Here is a 14877-nt window from a genome sequence, read left to right on the forward strand (position 1 = left end):
GTAGACAATTGAAAGTGAAAATGGAGTAGAAAACACACTGAAGTTAGCAGAGGCCCAGTGTCTCAGGCTGTCACACAGGGCTCTCAGCAGCCACGCTGAACTAACAGCTATTACCGACAGGGGAGCCCAGGAGTGGCTTTAGAGCTTTCTCTCATGTGTCCTGATCTGTAAAATGGGGATGTGATCATGTTTGCCATATAGACTTGTGGAGAGGATTAACTGACTTATATGTTAAGAGCTTGGAGCGGTGCCTGGCCCGGAGCTGATGCAATACAAGAGAAAGCTGCTGCTGTTGTTATTGTTACTAAAGGGCAAACCCACATGTGCAGTTGGAGTTCCAACCTCATTTCCTGGACTTGATTCAAGAAGAGATGTCATAAGGGGGCATGCGGAATATCTTAGTTTGACCAAGGATTTGCAAAAGGCAAACCCATTTATTTCTATCTTGTCCTTTGATTGGCAATGGGCTCAACTTCTCTTCAACACTCTTCTGTGAGAGTGGTGAGATCCAGCGTACGGGGCCTGCCCTTCCGAGGGGGGCTGGCGCTGTTCATACTGGGTTGCCTGGGACCTCTGAGCTGCCCAGACAGGGCTCATTGACCTCCCCCCATCCCCGCCTTGGCAGCTGGCCCTGGGACAGGTTGGGAGCAGGAACACTGGAGTGGGAAATGATCAGAGTCAATCCATGGTGACTCTGTTGCTGTCACTCTCCACTACTTGTTTGAGCAGGAGACATGAAGAACATCTGGGCAGATGGAGGAGTACCCTTGCTCACCCAGCAGAGTCTCCTGTAGGGCTGTCCTGGTGTCTGGGAGATGCTGAGTCCTGGGTGACAACAGAGACTCCTGGGCTGGAACATGGGTTGGGAGAGTAGAGGGTGAGGTGGGGGGGGGGGCAGGAGGAGGCTGGCCTAGCCAAAGCTGTGGACTTGAGAGTCAGGTTTTTTATCCTGCTCATACTACTGACCTTGGGAAAGACACTTCCCTATTTAGAGCTCCGTTTCTTTGTCTCAAAGATGGACATCATAATCCTGTCCTTGCAGGATCCTTGTGAAGATAAAATGGAACCACAGATGTGGGACTGAGTGAAAAGGTCTGGACAATAAAAAGCCTGGAATGTATGGTGGCTGCTGTTATTATAATTCGTACCAGGGGCTCTCACCAGCTGAGCCAACATGCTGGGTCGATATCCCTAAGAAGTGGGCATATAACTAGACCTGGCCAATCAGAACATTCCTTTCCTTGGACCACAGAGATTGGTTCAGGAATAGACATGAGACCCAAGCTTGGCAAATGGAACCATTCATTGGGAAAGAGAGGCCCTCTTTCTGCTGAGATTGACAAGAGAATGGAAGGACAGAGCCGCTGTGGCCATAATGCCTGTACAAGGAGAGAACTGTCCACCTGAGGACTAGGCTGGTCCAGAGGCAGAGAGAGAGAGAGAGAGAGAGAGAGAGAGAGAGAGAGAGAAGTCTGATGCTATGGCTTGATGTGCCACAGTTAGACTTGCCTGAAGCCAAAGCAGATGTGTGTGTGTGTGTGTGTGTGTGTGTGTGTGTGTGAATAATCTTTTCTTTTTAACTCTTGTTTTTGTCACTTTAATCAAAATGGTCCTGAGTAATGAATGTCAATTTAGGCCATGACAAGCCTGGTAGATTTTGTTCTGAAATGCCTGGTTTTGGAATAGACACAGTCAATAGATGAACCAAATGATATGGTTTGGCATAGGGGGAAGAAGTTTTATAAGGGTCATATGATAGAGGAGACAGTAATAACTGTGGATCTATCCATGGAATTTGTTAATTCATTCATTAGAATGGTCTAAAGGCCTTATTGAGCACCTGCTGTGGGCCAAAGAGTGGGCATGATGTAGTCCTTTGTTTTTACGTTTAAGTATCGTATGTGCGGATCTGTTCCTGAACTCTATTCCATTGATCCATCTATCCTGGCACCAGTACCACCCTGTCTTAGTTGCTATTGATTTACAAATGTTGCGGTATGTGCTAGTGTCTTAGTTCTTTCAGGCTTCTTTAACAAAAATTCCATGGACTAGATAGCTTATAAAACAGAAATTTATTTCTGTTAGTTCTGGAAGCTGGAAGTCCAGTATCAAGGCACAGACAAACTTAGTGTCTGGTGAGAGCTCACTTTTCTGGTTCTGGGTGGGTGTCTTCTCATTGTGTTCTCAAGTGGTGGAAAAGATGAGGGTGCTCTCTGGGGTTTCTTTTATAAGGGCACTAATCCCATTTATGAGGGCTCCATTCCCATGATCAAATCACCTCCTCAAGGCCCCACCTCCTAACATTATCACATTAGGCATGAGTTTTCAACATATGAATTTTGAGGGGGGGACACAGACATTTAATCTACACTAAGTATTAAAAATCCTCTAGCTTGGTCTTCATGTTAGGCTAGGCTATTTTTGATTCTTTGCATTTCAAAAGAAATTTCAGAAACAGTTTGTCACCTTACACACACACACACACACACACACACACACACACACACACTAACCTGCTAAGACTTTTATTGTGATTTTATTGACTTTCCACACCAATTTGAGGAGATTTAGCATCTTTATGATATTGAATCTTCTGACCCATCATATTTTGTTTAAAAATAAAGTTGATTTATATATATATATTTTTCTTACTAGTAATTCTTTTTTTTAATTAATTTTAATGGGGTGACATTGATAAATCAGGGTACATATGTTCAGAGAAAACATCTCCAGGTTATTTTGACATTTGGTTATGTTGCATACCCATCACCCAAAGTCAGATTGTTTTCTGTCACCTTCTATCTGGTTTTCTTTGTGCCCCTCCCCTCCCCCTCCCCCACTCCCTCTCTCTCCTCTCTCCCCTCCCCCCACAGTAACCACCACACTCTTGTCCATGTCTCTGAGTCTCATTTTTATGTCCCACCTATGTATGGAATCATATAGTTCTTGGCCCTGGCCAGTTGGCTCAGTGGTAGAGTGTTGGCCCGGCGTGTGGGAGTCCCGGGTTTGATTCCCAGCCAGGGCACACAGGAGAAGCGCCCATCTGCTTCTCCACCCCTCCCCCTCTCCTTCCTCTCTGTCTCTCTCTTCCCCTCCAGCAGCCAAGGCTCCATTGGAGCAAAGTTTGCCCGGGCACTGAGGATGGCTCTGTGGCCTCTGCCTCAGGTGCTAGAATGGCTCTGAGCAGCAAAGCGATGCCCCAGATGGGTAGAGAATCGCCCCCTGGTAGGCATGCCGAGTGGATCCCAGTAGGGCACATGCGGGAGTCTGTCTGACTGCCTCCCCGTTTCCAACTTCAGAAAAGTAAAAAAAAAAACAACAACAAAAACCCAAAACTGTGGAATCATATAGTTCTTAGTTTTTTCTGATTTACTTATTTCACTCAGTATAATGTTATCAAGGTCCATCTATGTTGTTGTAAATGATCCGATGTCATCATTTCTTATGGCTGAGTAGTACTCCATAGTATATATGTACCACATCTTCTTTATCCAGTCATCTCTTGAAGGACTTTTTGGTTGTTTCCATGTCCTGGCCACTGTGAACAATGCTGCAATGAACATGGGGCTGCATGTGTCTTTATGTACCAATGTTTTTGAGTTTTGGGAGTATATACCCAGTAGAGGGATTGCTGGGTCATATGGTAGTTCTATTTTTAATTTTTTGAGGAACCACCATACTTTCTTCCATAATGGTTGTACTATTTTACATTCCCACCAACAGTGGATGAGGGTTCCTTTTTCTCCACAGCCTCTCTAGCACTTGTTATTACCTGTCTTTTTGATGATAGCTAATCTAACAGGTGTGAGGTGGTATCTCATTATAGTTTTGATTTGCATTTCTCTAATAGCTAATGAAGATGAGCATCTTTTCATATATCTGTTGGCCATTTGTATTTCTTCCTGGGAGAAGTGTCTGTTCATGTCCTCTTCCCATTTTTTTTATTGGATTGTTTGTTTGTTTGTTGTTGAGTTTTATGAGTTCTTTGTATATTTTGGATATTAGGCCCTTATCTGAGCTGTTGTTTGAAAATATCATCTCCCATTTAGTTGACTGTCTGTTTTGTTGTCAGTTTCTCTTGCTGTGCAAAAGCTTCTTAGTCTTATGTGGTCCCATTCATTTATTTTTGCCTTCACTTCCCTTGCCTTTGGAGTCAAATTCATAAAGTGCTCTTTATAACCAAGGTCCATGAGTTTAGTACCTATGTTTTCTTGATTTTTATATTTTCATTTATTTTCATTTATGGAAGTGACAAGGCAGAAAAGTTGGGAATACAGACATGTGGACAGAAATTATTTTCTTTTATATTTATTTTATGCCCATACCAATCAGTGCTAACTCCATGGTCTTATTTTCTACACATTTTATTTTACATAGTTGGGTTTATACTTAGTGAACAATTATGTATTCCATTTAATACTTAATGTTAGAATATACATTTTTATGTTATTTCAAAATCTTTATAGACATAAATTTCAATGACTAGAAAGTAATTTATTAGTTGATATTTCATAACTGACCTGTCTAATCCGTAATCCAGAAATGGAATTATTGGGTCAAAGATATGAACATTTTAAGGCTCTATTCTTATCATGGAGCCAGCCAGTGGCAGAGCTTGGACTCTAAGCCACAGCCCTGACCCCATGCAGTTTTCTCCTTTAAGGGCCACTGGTTTTAGGACCTACAGGCAGTAGAAGAGACACAGCCTCCTTCCTTCTGGCCTTGGGTCATTCTTATTAGCCCCACCCCAGGTTTGCCTGGGCTTTTCTGCTGAGGGTAAGTGTGACTCAGGGTAGTAAATGGAACCACCCTCCCTCATCAATCAGGGTGATGGTGGGAAGAGACAGCTCTTTGCTGGGCCCCTGCGGGAGTGGGGCCGAAGGACAACATTCCTTTGGGTGAGACTCTGCCAAGGTTTCCTGTACATTTTCTATGTTCTGGGCAGTGTAGCTATAGTAGAAGAGGTAAGGTGTGAGGTCAGAAGGTCTGAGGAGGTGTTCTGGTCATTAGTTCCTGTGTGACTGTGAGCACGTGATTTCAATTCTCTGAGTCTTGGTTGCTTCATCTATCAATTGGGGACAAATACACCCACCTCCCTGGGCTGTTGAGAGTTTAAACAGGATTATATGGAAGAAAGGCCTTTGTAAATGAATCTAGCAAGGAGTTCAGGGCAGGTATTCAGAATGAAAAACCTGCTTATAGCCGAAGAAGTCTTTTATCATGTTCTCAGAGTCTTCCCTGGTTTTAATTCTCAGCCAGAAGGCCCTGCCTGGGGTAGCCCAAAGGTCTGTGGTCATGGTTCTTCCTACTTCTAGGCTGTGCTGTGGTTCTCTGACCGGGTATCAGATAGACATGTTTCCTTTATCCCGCATGGCTCTCAGACTCTTGGCATAAATATTTTTTTTCCTCTTAAGTGAGAAGCGGGGAGGAAGAGTGATAGACTCCCATGTGTGCCCCAACCAGGATCCACCTGGCAAGCCCCCTACCGGGCAATGCTCTGCCCATCTGGGGCCCATTGCTCTGTTGCTCGACAACTGAGCTATTTTAGCACTTGAGGTGAGGCCATGGAGCCATCTTCAGTGCCTAGGGCCAACTTGCTCCAACTAAGCCATGGCTGTGGGAGTGGGAGGGGAAGAGAGAAAGGGAGAATTGCCCTGACTGGGAATTGAACACAGGACATTCATATACCGGCTGATGCTCTACCACTGGGCAAACTGGCCAGGGCCGGCATAAATTTTGTTTTTGTTTTTGTTTTTTTCTATTTTTCTGAAGCTAGAAACTGGGAGAGACAGTCAGACAGACTCCCGCATGCGCCCGAACGGGATCCACCCGGCACGCCCACCAGGGGGCGACGCTCTGCCCACCAGGGGGCGATGCTCTGCCCCTCCGGGGCGTCACTCTGCCGCGACCAGAGCCACTCTAGTGCCTGGGGCAGAGGCCAAGGAGCCATCCCCAGCGCCCGGGCCATCTTTGCTCCAATGGAGCCTCGGCTGCAGGAGGGGAAGAGAGAGACAGAGAGGAAGGAGAGGGGGAGGGGTGGAGAAACAGATGGGCGCTTCTCCTGTGTGCCCTGGCCGGGAATCGAACCTGGGACTTCCGCACGCCAGGCCGACGCTCTACCACTGAGCCAACCGGCAGGGCCGCCGGCATAAATTTTAAGGCCTATTTTAGTTCAGTCTGCTATAACAAAAATACCATAAAGTAGGTGTTTTAAGCAACAGAAATTTATTTCTCATTGTTCTGGAGGATGGGAAGTTCAAGATTAGGGTGCTAATCTTGGTTTGGTGCTTCTTGGTTTGTAGAAGACCATCTTCTTGCTGTGTCTTCACATGGAGGAAGAGAGAGATCTCTTTGTATCACTTTCTATAAGGGCACTAATCCCACTCATAAGGGCTCTACCCTTATGATCTAATTATCCCCCAAAGACTTCACTTCCAAATACTATCACATTGGGATTAGGGCTTTAGCATATGGATTCTGGAGGGATACAAACATTCAGCTAACAGCAGGGCCCTAGGGCAACAGCTTGGTGGGGTTTGTCAGTTGTCCTAGACACTTACCACCTGTCTAAGATTAGTTTCCCAGTCAGCATTCAGGACAACTGTCTTCCACTCCACTTCTCATTCCCATCAAAGGATGATCTTGGCAGTTCCCATGGCAGATGTCACCTCTCCATGAACTGGGGCCTCTTTGGTCTTGATTGTGATGGAAGGTGATGGTTTGACCTGATGCCACTGGAGATCCCATTCAATCATGGGCTTCCTGTGCTAGAAGTGGTGGTGGCAGCCCAAACTTATACCCACACCCTGTATTTCTAGTTTATTTGGTGCTATGGCAACTGAAGCAAAGGTCAAATCTCCACCCTAAGCTACCTTTCTGTCCTGCGTATCAAGTCACCACTTGGTACTGAATCAATCTGACAGGGATAACTTTTACAGACACCTGCTGGGTTTCCTGCATGTAGAAGGTGAGGAATGGTGAGTAGAAAGACCCCAGTGATGACTGCACACATAGCAGGTGCAGTGCGGGGCTGCAGGTTCCTACTCTGGTCCACTAGAAGGGCCATGGTGCGGGGACGTGGATGGGAGGTAGCTGAGCAGGGACTCATATGTCTTTGTGTCTGTTCCCAGTACTGGTAGGTTCTGGGCACCACACCCTGAGGATTTCTGGCCACCTGTCCACTAATGAAAGCTTGCCCCTGTGTCTTGCCAGCTCTGTGATTTTGAATGATGCATACAACTTCCTTAAGCTTTAATGTCCTCTTCTGTAAAAGGGTAAATATAATATCCCTCCTTAAAATGAGGGTGATTATAATCTCTATAAAATAGAAGTAACAATAATCTGTCCACATAGGGCATTTCTTTTAAATTAATAGACTTTAGAACAGTTGTTGGTTTACAGAAAAACTGAGCAATAGTATAGAGTTCCCATACACAGTCACACACACAAACACACGCAACACACACAGCTCCCTTTTTTAAAAATTAACATCTTGCTTTAGTGTGGTACATTTGTTATAATTGATATATTATTGAAATGCTATTATTAAATAATGTGAATAGTTTGCATTAGGGTTCACTCTTTGTGTTGACAGCTCTTTGGGTTTTGACAGGTGCATGATGTCATGTATCTACCATTAGCATATCACACAGAATAGCTTCATTGTTTTAAAATTCCCCATGCTTCACCCCTTCACCCATACATATACCCTTCCTCCTCTCTTTCTCCAGCCATAAAAACCCCCTGGTAACCACTGATCATCTTACTGTCTTGATCATTTCACCTTTTTCCAGAACTTCTTAGTCAGTTTAGACTGGCTTCCTTCACTTAGCAATATGCATTTAAGGTTTTTCCTTGTCTCTTGATGTTCATTTCTCTTTATTGTTAAATAACATTTCATTATATGGATGTAGCAAATTTCGTTTATTCACCTTTTGAATGAGTTCTTGGTTGCGTCTAGTTTCGGGCAGTTATGAATAAAGCTGCTATAAACATCTGTGTGCAGGTTTTTTTGTGGGCAGAAGTTTGTAACTCATTTGGGTAAATACCCAGGAGTATGATTGCTGGATTGTATGATAGGCTATGTTTAGCTTTCTAAGAACTGCCACACTGTCTTCCAAAGTGGCTGCACCATTTTACATTGCCACCAGCAATGAATGAGAGTTCCTTTTGCTTCACATCCTCACCAGAATTTTGTGTCGTCTGATTTTTGTATTTTAGCACTTATAACAGGTGTGTAGTGGTATCTTGTTGTTTTAACTTACAGTTCCCTAATGACACACACTGAATGTCTTTTCAGATGCATATTTACCATCTGTATATCGGCCTTGATGAGGTGTCTGCTCAGATCTTTTGCTCATCTTTTAAATTGGATTTTTTGTTTTCTTATTATTTTTTTAAGAGTTTTTGTATGTTTTGGATACAAGTAGTTTATCAAATGTGTTTGCAAATATTTTTTCCCCATCTGTGACTTGGCTTTTAATTTTCTTAACAGTGTCTTTCACAGACGTTTTTAATATTAATGAAGTCAAGCCTATTATGTTTTTCATTAAGGTGTCATGCTTTTGGTATTGTATCTAAAAACTGATTGACAAACCCAGGATCACCTAGATTTTCCTCCATATTATCTTCTAGAAGTATTTTAGTTTTGCATTTCACATTTAGGTCTATGATCCATTTTGAGTTAATTTTTTGAATATGTAAGGTCTATGTCTAGATTCTTCTTTTTCTTTTTCTTTTTGCATGTATACGTCTAGTTGTCCCAGTACTATTTTGTTATTTTTTATTTTTAGTGAGAGAGAGAGAGAAAGAAAGAGAGAGAGAGAGGTACAGACAGGGATAGACAGACAGGAAGGGAGAGAGATGAGAAGCATCAGTTCTTTGTTGCAGCTCCTTAGTTGTTCATTGATTGCTTCTCATAGGTGCCTTGACTGTGGGGCTACAGCAGAGAGAGTGACCCCTTGCTCAAACCAATGACCTTGGGCTCAAGCCAGTAACCTTAAGCTTCAAGCCAGTGACCTTTTGGGCTCATGTTTATGACCCCACACTCAAGCTGGCAACCCCACGCTCAAGCTGCAACCTCGAGGTTTTGAACCTGGATCCTCAGCATACCAGGCCAACGCTCTATCCACTGTGCCATCACCTGGTCAGGTTCTAGCACCATTTGTTTTAAAAAAACAAGCTATCCATTCATATAGTTCTTAGTTTTTTCTGATTTACTTATTTCACTCCGTATAATGTTATCAAGGTCCATCCATGTTATTGTAAAGGATCCGATGTCATCATTTCTTATGGCTGAGTAATATTCCATAGTATATATGTACCAAAGCTTTTTAATCCACTTGTCCACTGAAGGACACTTGGGCTGTTTCTAGACTTCGCTATTGTGAACAATGCTGCTATAAACATGGGGGTGCATTTCTCCTTTTGGAACAGTTCTATGGTGTTCTTAGGGTATATTCCTAAAAGTGGGATAGCTCGGTCAAAAGGCAGTTCGATTTTCAGTTTTTTGAGGAATCTCCATACTGTTTTCCACAGTGGCTACACCAGTCTGCATTCCCACCAGCAGTGCAGGAGGGTTCCCTTTTCTCCACATCCTTGCCAGCACTTATTCTGTGTTGTTTTGTTGATGAGCGCCATTCTGACTGGTGTGAGGTGATATCTCATTGTGGTTTTAATTTGCATTTCTCGAATGATTAGTGATGTTGAGGATTTTTTCATATGCCTATTGGCCATCTGTATGTCCTCTTTGGAGAAGTGTCTCTTCATTTCTTTGGCCCATTTTTTGATTGGATTGTTTGTCTTCCTGGTGTTGAGATTTACAAGTTCTTTATAAATTTTGGTTATTAACCCCTTATCAGACATATTGTCAAATATGAATCCATACATAGATGGGACATAAAAATGGGACTCAGAGACACGGACAAGAATGTGATGGTAACAGAGGGTGGGGGTGGGGAGGGGGCAAAGAAGGAGAGAGAGGGAATGGGAGAGAGGGGAGGGGCACAAAGAAAACCAGATAGAAGGTGACGGAAGACAATTTGACTTTGGGTGATGGGTATGCAACATAATCAAATGTCAAAATAATCTGGAGATGTTTTCTCTGAACATATGTACCCTGATTTATCAATGTCACTGCATTAAAATTAATAAAAATAAGATAAACCCCCCCCAAAACAAGCTATCCATTCTCCATTGAATTGCCTATGCTTGTTTGTCAAAGTCCCTTTTTTAGTTTTCTGCTCTGTTCCACTGATCTTTTGCTTATTTTTCAATATCACAGTCTTGTTTACTGTAGCTTTATACTAACTCTTGGAAGTCAGTCCTCTGACTTTGTTCTTTTTATTCAGTATTGTGTTGGCTATTCTGGATCTTTTGCCTTTCCATATAAATTTTAGAATCAGTTTGTTGATACAAGTAACTTGCTTAGATTTTAATTGTTATTGTGTTGAATTTATAGGAGAAATTGGAAAAAATTGACATGTTAACAATATTAAATGTTCCTATTCATGAACATGGACTATCTCTTTATTTATTTAGATCTTTGATTTATTTTATCAGAGTTTTGTAGTTTTCCTCATATAAATCTTGTATATGTTTTATTAGAGTTATACCTAAGCATTTCATTTTTTGGTGCTAATGTAAATAGTATTGCATTTTTAATTTAAAATTCCAATTGTTCGGTGTATAGGAGAGTAATTGACTTTTGTATATTAACCCTGAATCCTGAAATCTTTCTATAATCTTTTGATATAATAGTTTCAGGAATTTTAAAAATATTATATATTAAATTTAATATATATATATATATATATTAGAGAGGAGAGACAAAGAGAGAGAGAGAGAGAGAGAGAGAAGGGGGGAGGAGCAGGAAGCATCAACTCCCATATGTGACTTGACCAGACAAGCCCAGGGTTTCAAACTGGCAACCTCAGCATTCCAGGTCAGCGCTTTATCCAGTGCGCCACCACAGGTCAGGCCTCCAGGAGTTTTTTTTTGTTATTGTTGATTCTTTGAGATTGTCAACATAATCATATCATGTGCAAAGAAAGTTTTATTTCTTCTTTCCCAATATATGTCTTTTATTTTATTTCTTATCTTTTTGCACTAGTTAGGACTTTTAATATGATGTTCAATATTGAATAGGATTTGTGAGAGGGAACACACTAGGTTCTCACCATTTAAAAAAAAATTCAGTGAGAAGAGGGGAGGCAGAGACAGACTCCCACATGCACCCTGACCAGCATCCATCCAGCAAGCCCACTAGGGGGCGATGCTCTGCCCATCTGGAGTGTTGCTCTGTTGCTCAGCAACCAAGCCCCTCTAAGCACCCAACCAAGCCCCTCTAAGCACCCGAGGCAGAGGCCATGGAGCCATCCTCAGTGCCCAGGGCCAACTTGCTCCAATTGAGCCATGGCTGCAGGAGGGGAAGAGAGAGAGAAGCGAGAAGGGGAAGAGTGGAGAAGCAGATGGGCTCTTCTCCTGTGTGCCCTGACTGGGACTCGAGCCCAGGACATTCACACAGCAGGCTGACACTCTATCACTGAACCAGCCAGCCAGGGCCATTCTCACCATCAAGTATGATGCTGGACATAGGTGTTTTTGTAGTTCTTTTTCAATTTGAGGAGGTTTCCTTCTAATTCTAGTTTGCTGAGATTTTTGTTTAAAAACATTGTTTGTTTGTTTGTTTTGTTTCTTATTATGAATGGATGTTGGATTTTGTCAACTTCTTTTTCTGCCCATATAAGTTTTTGAGAAAGTTAAATGAGTTGGTGCATCTGGAGCATCCAGCACAGGGCTGGCATGTGGTAAATGGTCAGCACATGTTATACTTGAAAGGTAGTATTTCATGTCAAACATGTTCATAGCTGGTATATAAGAGAGCAATTGAATTTTGTATATTAACTTTGTATCCTGAAACCTTGCTATAATCCCTTGATATACCAGCTCCAAGAGGTTTTTTTGTCGATTCTTTGAGATTTTCAACAGACTCCATAGCCAGTTGCCTTGGTTCAAATCCTGATTCCACCCTTAAAATCTGTGTGACCTTGAGTAGTTACTTAACCTCTATGTGCCCCAGTTTTCTCACCTGTAAAATGGGGATGATAATGTCTCCTTCATAGAATTGCTTAAGGATGGAATCAATAAGTATTTGTCAAGTGCTAATTATAAAAACACCTGGTACATAGTAAGTGCTATTATTATTATTAATTATTTTGACAGAGACAGAGAGAGAGTCAGAGAGACAGAGAGGGACAGACAGGAAGAGAGAGATGAGAAGCGTCAATTCTTCATTGTAGCTCCTTAGTTATTTATTGATTGCTTTCTCATATGCCTTGACCAGGGGACTACAGCAGAGTGAGTGACCCTTTGCTCAAACCAGCAACTTTGGGCTCAAGCCAGCGACCTTGAGCTTTAAGCCAGCAACCTTTGAGCTCAAGCCAGTGCCCATGGGGTCATGTCTATGATCCCACACTCAAGCCAGCGACCCCTCGTTCAAGCTCATGAGCCCATGCTCAAGCCAGATGAGCCCGTGCTCAAGCCAGTGACCTTGAGGTTTCGAACCTGGGTCCTCTGCGTCCCAGTTTGATGCTCTATCCACTGCGCCACCATCTGGTCAGGCTATTATTAATGATATTAAATGTCAGAGTCCTCTTCTTTATATTGCAGCCATATTTTTATACATCAGAGGTGTCTTTGAGAACAGGTGGTCAGATAGTCTGGATGTGAGCCCCAGCTTTGCTACTTACTAGTTGTGTGATATTGGACAAGTGACTCTTATTTCTTTATGCCTTGATTTTTTCATTTGTAAATAACAATACTTACTCTATCAACTAACTATAATGGACTAAATGTGTTATATATGTAAAGTGTTTAGAAAAATACCTGGCCCAAACCTGTTAGTTATTATTATTATGTCCAGGGGCCAGCTTTTCAAGCCCAGTCTATAGATGGGTCACTCAGAGACTGTGGTGGATGAGGCACATAGACCCAGGGTATGGGTGGATAATGTAAATGTTAGGGTTGCTTTAAAGGCTTCCCCAGATTCTGCTACTAGGAATTATTTAAAAGCCTTACAGTTCACCTCCACTTTTATTTATTTATTTTTTTCAGGGGAGAGCACAAACTCAGTCCTCCACTACCACAAATTATTCAGTCGAGTTTCCCACATTTGGGGAAATCGCAGGGGTCAGCACATCTGGAGTGCAATGGATAAGCCTCGCCCTGGGAAAACCACCTTCGTGATCATGGTATCTCCCCTGCCAGGTAAGTATCCACTTTTATTTTTATAGCAGGGGAAACTGAGGCTCTGAGAGAAGAGGTTATTTACCATGGTCATGCAGTGAGTCAGAGTTTGGAAAAACTGGTCCCAGAATCTGGGATTCCTGACTCCTTGTCCAGTGCTTGCTTTATCTCATCATCCATACTCTTCCTGTTACTACCACTCCTAACCTCTAATGGATACTCTCTGCCCCTCAGCTCCTACATTGATTGATAACATTGGTCTGGCTTTGCTTGAGCTCCAGCTTCCTGGAGTGGAATCTGCACAACCCCAAACTTTAAACTTAGCCTGCCACCCTGCCCCTGGGTGAACTCTGGGTTGCTGCAGTGTCCTCACACTGATAAGAGTAGCCTACCTCATCCATTGAGGTTGTATTCATTCATTTATTTATCCAACCAACAAATAGTTATTGAGTTAATACTATATGTAGGGCATAGTGCTGAATTCTTAGAATATGGTGTTGTGTGAGATAGGCAAGTTCCTGTTCTCATGCATTTAACAGTCTCTAGTGGGGAAGGTAGACATATGATAGTTAATTCCATTTGAGTATTGGTTGAGTCAGGATAGTTCAACTGTTGTAATAAACAACCCTAAAATGTCAGTGGTTTAATATAATATGGGGTTTCCGGTCAAGGGGGTTTCTGGTCAAGTGGCTTTCTTTAGCTTCTGTCATCCATGCAGTGACTCAGAGACCTAGGCTTGTGGCTCTGACCTCCTATAGGTCCTCAGCATTCTTGCCATTCAGCTGGAAGATGTGCGTTGCGGAGACAGTGTCTACTCGGAGACCACATGGAGTACACCGAGGGACCTAGGGGAGACCACCTCACAATCCTGTACTACAGGTTTGATGAGATGGCCCCAACCCCCAGTCCCTACGGGTATTTATTGATCCACACAAATAGAAGCAGGGATGAGAATGAGGAAGTCAGGAAGCAGAGAAGAGAATGAGGAAGTCAGGAAGGGGAATTTCTTCAGAGCAGACAAAAGGGCAAGGGAGTAGTAGCTCAAATGTCTCCACCTATTGATTAATCAGAATTGCTAATTCTATCCCTGTTGTGCTGTGTTCAACACAGTACTGTGTTCAGTACTTCTGTCAGTAAAGCCTCTGTGGCCTTTGCCTCAGGGCACTGAGTTCTGTCCCTGTTCTATGTTCTTCTATTCAGAGCTTCTACAGATGGGGAAAGAAAGGGAACATGTAGGATGCTCTTGATGGGAGGTCAAGGCCAGAGCTAGAATGGTCTCCATCACTTTAGCCCTCCTTCCATTGGCCGGAACTTAGTCACAAGGACCAAACTAACTCCAAGAGAGGCTGTGAAATGTAGTCGAGTTGTATGTTCAGGACAAAAGGGAAATGAGATTGTTGAACACATGGCAATCTGTGCTATAAGTGTGACCTCTTCTTTGTTAAGGGTAAGCTGTGGCACCTCAGAAAGGCTTCTCAGGGGAGGTGACATCTGACCTGAGACCTGGAGAATGAGTAGGAATTGGCTAGGGAAAAGGAAGGAGAAAAGTTTTCTTTGCATAGGGAAAGATTGAGCATTGTATGTCAGTCTGGCTAGAGCTGAGAAAGGGAGTTGAGGAGGGCAGTTAGTGAT

General features: G+C 42.8%; 1 non-coding gene across 1 annotated transcript; it reads right to left on the bottom strand.

Moving 5' to 3' along the window:
- Positions 1 to 13110: 13110 nt before the first annotated feature.
- LOC136401719 (U1 spliceosomal RNA) lies at positions 13111 to 13274 on the bottom strand. The gene has a single exon (XR_010750725.1). It is a non-coding gene; the product is annotated as a U1 spliceosomal RNA (small nuclear RNA).
- Positions 13275 to 14877: the final 1603 nt, after the last annotated feature.

Source organism: Saccopteryx leptura, chromosome 3 (genome assembly GCF_036850995.1).
Source record: "Saccopteryx leptura isolate mSacLep1 chromosome 3, mSacLep1_pri_phased_curated, whole genome shotgun sequence".
NCBI lineage: Eukaryota > Metazoa > Chordata > Mammalia > Chiroptera > Emballonuridae > Saccopteryx > Saccopteryx leptura.